Below are 9,633 nucleotides of genomic sequence, written 5' to 3'. Positions count from 1 at the left end.
CAAAATATATCATTTACCTGTCATTAATTACAAAATCAATTAACACCTAATCAAACATTGTTTATACAGTAAAATCCTTTATCTACACTATTTTCCACCTATTCCCACATGAAAATTTACCTTTTTATTACCTATTTTATAAAAAGTTGGAATAGGTGGAATGAACCGTTTATATTATAACAATATTTGTTTTTATAACAATTAAAATGTTTTGATAAATATTTAACCGTTGAAATTAATTAGTGAAGTTGGTAACATTTTATATCTTTTTATATAAAAAAAAAAACGATTTTTAAAAATGTGTAAAAATTTAATAAAATTGAATTATTAAAAAGTAGTCAAAATACAATAAAATTTTAATATAATTTAAACTTTTATTCTAAGAAATGTATAAACTATACACAAACTATTAAAGAAATTCAGAAATTTAAATCAATAAACATGATTTCAAACTCTGAACTTTATATTGATGATTTATTTCATTCTTTATTATTCTAAAGTTTAAACTAATTAATATGAATATATTTTTTTCTACTTTTCATGCCTCGTGTGATTTTAAATTATAGTGATAAACCACTTACTGCAAAAACGGATCTTCTACATTGTGTTGCAATTACAAATATTTTATTTAACTGAACAAAAACCTCATACTTAGTAACTATTCTAGTACTAGTATTCATACATAAAGTAGAATGATAGATTGAAATATTTTCAAGTTATTGGACTATACAAAAATAATTCAAAAGTCTTATATTGTGCTATACATATACATGTATGATTTTGTGAAGAAACCGCAAAAAGAAAAAAGAAAAAAAAATAACAACTGGAATAAATATGAACTGAAATAAGCATGCACCTTTGTTGTAATAACCACTGACACCTATTCCTTGAACGCCAACAAAATTTTACAGGTAAATTGTCGGTAGATCAAAGGATGTTGGCATTCGAGGAATAAACCATCAATGTTTCGGGTAACTGACAGAGATTTTAGTAAATGGACAAGTCAGTTAAAATAACTAAAGGGGAATAGGGGGTGAGAAGTGCTCATAACCCCTTACGGCTCCGGTATGTACACAGACACGTTGTTTCATTGTTTATGCATGTAGATGCTTGTCTTTTGTTGTATTAATAAAGGATCATGAAAGAAAATGAAAGGATCAACTGGCGTTTGAATTGCTTTGACTTAGGACACACATAGGAAATACTTGTAGCACACAATGTTACACTTCGAAAGCTGTCACTTTCTGTATACATGTATGCATGTATTCAAAGAACTTTAGAACTAGACTTTTTTGTAGAAATCAGTATATATGCTATTCTGACTACATGTACATGTATAGGTGGGTAATAATATGAGGGGCGGGGATTTTTTTCTTAATTTGTATTATTAAATCTTCATTCAACTATCAAGCTAAGAACCTTTTTGAAATATCTAGATGGCCCTTAAAAGGGCCGTTTAAATATGTGGAAACTGACATCTGAGGCACATTTACATGTTCAATGTCCATGGATTCTAGTCTGCGTCACAGCCGGGATGTTGACTCTCAATGGCATAACAGTTGCTTTCATGGTGAACTGTGACAGCAATACTCTGGTATCGTATGTTTGGCTTGACTTTAGTACCGGGCGATTTCTCCTATTTGATCCCGCACCCGCTACCATGGGTTCTCGTTCAACTTAGAAGACTAATACGACTCGCCTTGACTCGTCGTCTATCATGCTTTTTCATAGGACTAGGAACCAAAAATGAAATTTCAATCCACTAAATAAATTTAAAATAGGTAATAAGGAAAACATTTGGTCTTTCTTTCTTGAAATTTAGATCTGATAAATCGGATTCAAACAAACTACAACACATAAGAGGACCAAGTTTTCGTTTTATGATTGGGGGTTTTCACGGTCTTGACTATCCATACGGATCTCGTACGACCGCCCCTTACGGGAAATTTGTTAGTAAATGTCTGTTAGTAGTTGGAGGTAGCGGAGCCCAGCCTTCGGGATACCCGACCGAAGAACTCAGTCCGAGTATGTCCTACTAGCGGCTGGGCTGCTCTGTTGACGCTCTGGCCTACTCCCAGACCCCACGTGGGTCCGAGAGCGTTTCCCCACTGTAACTGTTTGGGAGTACGTCAACGTGAAGGGTGTTTCTTTTTATAGGACGGATTGAACATACATATGAAATGTTAGCCAATCGGCTTGGTTGTACTATATTGAAGCATCCAGATGTAAACTGTATATATATATAGTCACAGAGCGGCTATGATAGAAAGGTACTCACTTTTAAATAAAATTAACTGTCATTGGCAAATTTACTTTGATGAAGAATGTCGTTCGGAGAATGGAAAAAAGGGGGTTGGGGTCATTACTAATGTGAATACACATTAATGACTATGATCAGTAAATTTGACTTCACGGTAGAATTTATTTTAATCAAATGACGGAGGCGCACGTACCTTCTAAAAAAAAACAGACAATGTCTTTCTTCTTACTTCCTTACATATAAACACTGTGGGTATTTTTTTTATGAAATAAACAGAATTCTTACATCAAAACACCATTACCTGACCTTTCCTTTTCGTGCATGTACATGTATGTAATGTAATCTAGAAGATAGTAAATGCAGGAAAATGCGCGAGGGCGTATGTTTTCGGTTCTCTTACGCCGTTGTACACGATTCATTAATCTATTCTATTTAATAGCACATTAGCGATTTTCTGGTTTATCCTTCGTCAGATACGGGTACAATAGTGACCAAAACGTTGGACAGTCGAACAGATATACATGTACATGTAGTTCTTACCATATTTGCATGACATGGAAGAAAGTTTTGATCGGTCAAGTTGGATTTTATTTGACCTACAAGTTGTGCATGGTGCATATCAAATCACTAAATATTGCGCATGCAGTCATTTAATTCACTGCGACTTTTCATATGAAAACAGTAACGAAGCGATGCTAGTGAAGATAAATTATCAGCTTTTCTGGTAACTGGCAGAGATTTTAGTAAATGGACAAGTCTTTCAGTTAAAATACCTATAGTGGGATATGGGGTGATAAGTGCCCACACTACGGCTATGTACACAAACACGTTGTTTCATTGTTTATACATGTAGATCCTTATGCCTTTGGTTGTATTAACATAGGATCATGAAAGAAAATGAAAAGATCAACTGGCGTTTGAATTGCTTTGACTTAATACACACGTAGGAAATATCTGTCACTTTTTATATACATGTACATACCTTGGGCAGGGCTTAGCTTTTATTGATTATAATTGGAGCTCTAATAAAATGGGAGGGACAGAAAGTGAGCAGTATTCACAACTCTAAAAGATCTATACATACTGATTACGAGTGTATGAGTTGTTTAACGGTATTGTTGGATAATATGGAAACAAAACAAAGGGTAAAAAAATTATATATGGTTCTTTACAGTATATGCCCTATTGCTCCTGCATTAACGTACATGTTTAATTGAAACAAGCACGTGTACCAAACTTGTGCTTTGAAAATGAATCGTGTAGTTAAGGCATAATACACAATTTGGTCAGTGTTACATTATGATTATGTGCCTGTGTTAGTGTGTCTCCCCTTGTAATGGATGCGTAATTTTTCATGCTCCGATATAAATTGGAATTACCCTATTCTAAAGCTTGTCTCTTACAACTCAAACAAGGGATTCAACTTGAAAATGTGTTCCGGAACTTATATTATTCCAAAACTGTGAGTTAAAACAACTTTGAAATAGTTACTTGGAACATCAAAAATCGTATACATAACACAACCGTTAAAACTGCTCACTTAGTTTTAAGGTGTCGTTTTGTCGTGAACGTCTCTGACACGTTATTACAAAGTTGGACTTTGTACCCAAGCAGCCTGGGGACCCGTTATATAGTTATACTTCACTACGCACTAACACACTTCAATCATTGATTAATGAATTGATCTTTTCTACAAAGGGAGATGATGATTCAATACGTCAATCTACTTTTGAACATTGCCTTGATACTATCACCATATCAGGTGATTGGAAAGGAACGCCAAAAGACAAGCTATTATAATATCACACAGAGCTTTCCAACTACATGTAGCGATGACTATATGAATGATGTACATTCTTACAACACAAATTTAGCACCGGATTTTGAGATTAACGATTCGTCACCATTTTCTATCACATCAAACACAGTAGACCAAAGCCATTATCAATACCAATCAACATAAGATCACTTCAAGCTGGTCATTCTTATTTTGAGTGGCGACGTGTCCGTTAATCCCAGGCCTATAAAGAATCCATGCGGGGGCTGCCATAAGGCAGTTGCCAAAAACTCATAGATCTGCTCGATGCGAATGGCACATAAAGTGTGCAAGTATAACACCATCAGAATGTACTTTGATAACCAGTTCAAAAGACCCATGGATTTGTAATCAGTGTGACAAGTTTCATTTTACCGATTCATTCTTCGCAGAAGAAGTAAATCAGTACTCATTTAGAAATTCAAGTTTTACATCCAGTGAAAATGAACATTAAGTTTTCGATGAATTGGTCAAAGTACGGAAGGATCACCCCAGCAAATTTATTGTGTCACATCTAAATATCAACAGTTTAAAAACAAAATTTATTGAAATTAAAGAATTGCTTGTTGACAAAATTGTCGATTTTCTAATTATAGCAGAAACCAAACTTGATCCATCTTACAGAAATAGCTTATATGAAGTTCCAGGATACAAAATAGAACGTAGAGATAGAGATTCCCGAGCCGGAGGTATTGCGACGTTCATCAGATCAGATATCCCTGCAAGGAGACGACCAGACCTAGAGTGCAAGACCCTTGAAAACATCATATATGAGGTAATCCTGAATAAAACTAAATGATGTATAATCTGTGTCTATAGGCCACCAAATATGAATGATACGATCTTTAGTGAGAATATTACAAAAACTCTCGACAAATGTATTACGCATTATGATAATTATATGATAATTGGTGACATAAATTATGATCTTTTGTGTCCCAAAAAAGGAAAAGTACTTTTTGATCTAATTGAGCTTTTTGACTTATCCAACTTAGCCAAGGAACCAACATGTTTTATGAAAAACTGCACGCCTTCAATGATTGACATCATATTAACAAACAACAGGAAACTATGCATTAGAACACTAAATTTGTCTACAGGAATTAGTGACTGCCATAATATGATCTGTACAGTTTTCAATAACTCTATTTCTGTCCAAGAAAAACAGAAAATAAACTATAGAAGTTTCCGAACACTAGATATCAATGCATTAAATGAAGATATTGCAAATATCGATAAACCAACCTACCAAGACCAAAGTACCAACATGAATGAGTATTATGAATCTTTTGAAAATAAACTGTCAACCATTTTTGATAAACATACTTCTATCAAAACAATGTACAGGAAGCAAAATCAGGTTCCTTATATGAACCGGGAATTGCGGAGGGCAATCTATGACAAGAAAATGTATTATACCAAATATTTAAAAAATAAGAATTCTAAAACATGGGAACAGTACAGACTTAGACGAAATCTTGTTTACAAACTAAAACGTAAATCAGAGAATATGTATTTTTTAGAACGATGCACTGGAATATGTAAACAAAAGGATTTATGGCAAACTATAAAGCCTTATTTTTCAAAGAAATGTAAAAGCTCAGATTCAAAAATTATTCTGCAAGAAAATGAAAATGTTATTTCAAAAAATGAAGAAGTGGCAGAAGTTTTTAATACTTTTTTGTAAACGTAGCCAAAGAAATTGGAAAAGATTACAATTTTGACAAAGATAATCATCCTAGTTTGGAGAAAATTGAAGATAAAATGTTTGAAAAAAATTGCTTTACTTTTCAACCCACCAGTGAGGAAAAAGTAGCCAAAATTATAAGCAAATTTGATACAAAAAAGGCTACAGGTGTTGATAAAAGTTCTGTAAAATTGATAAAATGTTGCAGCTCATCAATGGTAAAACCAGTTACTGATATGATCAATTTCTATAGAAACTAGTTCTTTTCCAGACAGGCTAAAGGAAGCACAAGTTACACCTATCTACAAAAAGAGCGATCCTTTCCTGAAAAACAACTATAGACCTGTCAGTATTCTCCCTATTCCTTCTAAAATTTTCAAAAAAGTGCCGGCAGAGCAACTCTTAAATTTCTTCGAAAATATATTTGATATTTTTTTGTGTGCATTCAGGAAAGGACATGGCTGTCAAACAACTCTGCTAAAACTTTTGGAAGATTGGAAACTTGCTTTGGAACGAAATCACGTTTTGGCTACTATTCTTATGGATTTGACTGGCTTCCCCACAATATTTTGATGTGTAAACTGTCTTCCTATGGCCTGTCTGAAGAAGCCTGTAATCTACTTTCATCTTATTTATCAAGTAGAAAACAACAAACAAAGATAGGTGGTATTGTAATCCAATGGGCAGATATTGAAAAAGGTGTACCACAGGGATCAAAACTAGGGACTTTACTATTTAATGTATTCATCAATGACATTTTTTATTTCATTGAAAAGGGTAATCTTTATAATTATGCAGATGACAATACTAGTTATGTTGATCTAGTAAATGTTTTAGAAACAGAAAGTAAAATTTTAATTGATTGTTTTCATGTTAACTGCATGCAGGCTAACCCTAAAAAAATTCAGGCGATTTCTGTAGGTAAAAAGTCTCCTGAAAGGTCTCCTTCTTTTAGAATTGGTGATATCAATGTGACATGTGAAGAGACTGTCAAACTCCTAGGTGTTGATATAGATTTTATGTTAAATTTTGATAGTCATATTAAAACTATTTGTACAAAAGCTGTACAACAGCTGAATATTTTAAAAAGAGTTGGTAGAAATCTTTGTGAACTAAGTAGACTTACTATTTTTCATACATTTATATTGTCAAATTTTAATTTTTGCCCTCTTTCTTTGCACTTTTGTTCAAAGGCCAATACAAAGAAAATAGAGAAAATACAAGATAGAGCATTACGGTATGTGTGTTATGATTATAACTCTTCTTATGAGGATCTTTTAATAAAGGCAAAAATGCCTTCACTACATATAAGACGTGTTAGAGCTATGGTACTAGAAACTTTTAAAATTTTACATGATCAAGCACAACCTGTATTATCCGATTTAATCTGTAAACAAAATCATACTTATAATTTCCGATACAGTAACTTATTACAGATCCCTCATGTAAATACAACAAGGTATGGGAAACAATCATTTAGGTACGCTGCTCCAGTCCTCTGGAACTTTCTTCCTGATGAGTTCAGACAGTGCTCAAATTTTCATCAATTTAAATCTATGATTTCGAGCTGGAAGGAAAAAAAACTGCTCCTGTGTTGCCTGTAAAACATGATTTGTGTTACCATGACTGAAGCAGCGCACCTAAACCCTATTGTTCTCTGTGTGGATCTGTTTATTTTTATTGATGTTTTGCTTGCTTATGTTGCTTAAATTTACGCTACTAGTTTTATTAAACAGCGTATATGTCTTCGTCATATTTTATTTATGTCTCGTTTTATGTATTGTCTTACATGTATGCATGCACGCACTGTTTTATTATTCACTTTATGTCGGTTATAAAAGCTCTTTAAGAGCTTATGTTGTTTTGTAACATAACTTGCCGACTTTAAATAAAGCTTATTTGATTTGATGTTTGATTTCCATATCGACACATAAAAATTAATGCATCGGGCTCAAATTTCTACCTTGCACATTTATACAAGAAGAAAAGTTACAAGTATATTAAGTTCGAATTTAAAAACTTTAATTGACTGATAAAAAACCTTTCGTTTTTTTCTCTCACAGAAATTCGGAGATGATACATGTATGGTACATTAGTTTATAAGTTTGAAGGGACAGAACTACGGTAGGAGGACCGTTTTATGCCATTTTCTTTCTTTGTTTTTTCCAATTTAAGAATCTTTTTGAAATATATTAGGTAGCCCTTAAAAGGGCTGTTTTTTGTATGAAAATCTGGCATCTTCTCGGAGTCTGCGACCTTCTGACTGAATGGATGTTCTTTGGCATCTAAGTAAATATATCTTCTTGACGTGTATGGCACAAAAGCTGGTAGTTCACCAGTCCGAGCTAGTTGACTTCCCTCAAGAGTATTCAGATACGAGAATCTAGGAGTTGGTTTCTGTCATTTTCCACATCTGAAGACTGCTTTACCAATTCATACTCTGTATGAAAATGCACAGTGTCTAGACACATTCTTTCCTTTTATACCACGGATTGAAATTTCACTGTGCAAGGACTATAAAATACTATCATCATTTGGTACAGGTCATGACAGTATATAACTGCGCTTAACCTCCGACTATTATGAACTTTCTATCACTGGTCGAACAACAGTCGAAGACAGGAAAATAGCATTTATCTGTATTGTATATTCTTGTGAAGGACTGTTATGGATCATTATAGGCGTTGACGATATTTCATCGACTATAGTGAACTTGACCGAATTGTCGCAATTCATGATAGTAGGCGACAATATTTCCGATGCCTATTATGAACTGTCCCTCACTCTTAGGTAATTGCAATTTTAGAGTAGTCGATTATGAACTGTCGTGATTTTTAACAGATCATGTGTGTTGATCTGTTATGAACTGTATTGTCCCGTTACAATCCATGAAAGGCGATGACAATATTCTCTTGCTTTGTTGTGCACTGTCGTAGCTTGTTACAAATCGGGACGGATTTTATCAATTTTATTAGACCTGTAATAATCTGTAACGTTTGTAACAGAAATTCTTCGAAATTAATAAGTGTAACATAAATCTTTCTCCGCCCTCCTCCGCTAGTTGTCAATTACGCATCCGCACTTGATAATTAAACATGGTACATGCATATGAATCAAATTACACGTGCAGTGGGTGCCATCAATTAATACACAGATTCGACTCATCTTTTAACTGAAGTTTAAACTTGCAGTATGATTGTAGTACATAGATCTCTGTAAATCCTCCTATATAAATTATAATGATCTCAGCTACGCCTCGGACCATCGTATACGTATTTGTCTTCACGACGGCACACTGGTACTAATATTCTGCCATTTGACCCTCAGTGTAATTTTAAAACTAACATCAGTATAAATGAATATAAATTTGCTGTTCAACTAATAACTAATGCATCAGAAATCGCAATCCTGCCGAAGATATTTTTTTATTATTATTTCGTATCTTCCTGTTACGCTGACAAGTTTTTTATGGAATCAATTTCATATAATAAAGAACAGTTTTTATACTTTTCATTATAACTTAAACAATGATGCCTTGAAAAAAATTGTCAGATGCATCATGCCTTTACAGATACAGTGTGAAGTATACGATTATGTGTGATGGTCCTTGAGGGAATCGAAACGGAATGATATTCCGCTAAGGAAGCTTGTCAACGTAACACTCTGTATTGTGTTTTATAAGTTTGATCTTGACGGTTTAACTTTGTTTTGACACGCACAGAGGATATCGAACGTTGTACTAGAGAGCTTAAAAAATACTGAAACGGCCTAGATGCTCTGAACATACACTGAATTTGCTGAACAAAAATATGTTTAGTATTATTCAGTGCAAATTCAGTGCGTTTCACTCAAGTCGTGATACGAGGTTTT

Source organism: Perna viridis, chromosome 5, assembly GCF_037379345.1.
Source record: "Perna viridis isolate PV_CMFRI_1.1 ecotype Kerala chromosome 5, ASM3737934v1, whole genome shotgun sequence".
Taxonomy (NCBI): Eukaryota; Metazoa; Mollusca; class Bivalvia; order Mytilida; family Mytilidae; genus Perna; species Perna viridis.
The sequence above is the reverse complement of the archived record's forward strand: the minus strand, read 5'-3'. Positions refer to the sequence as shown.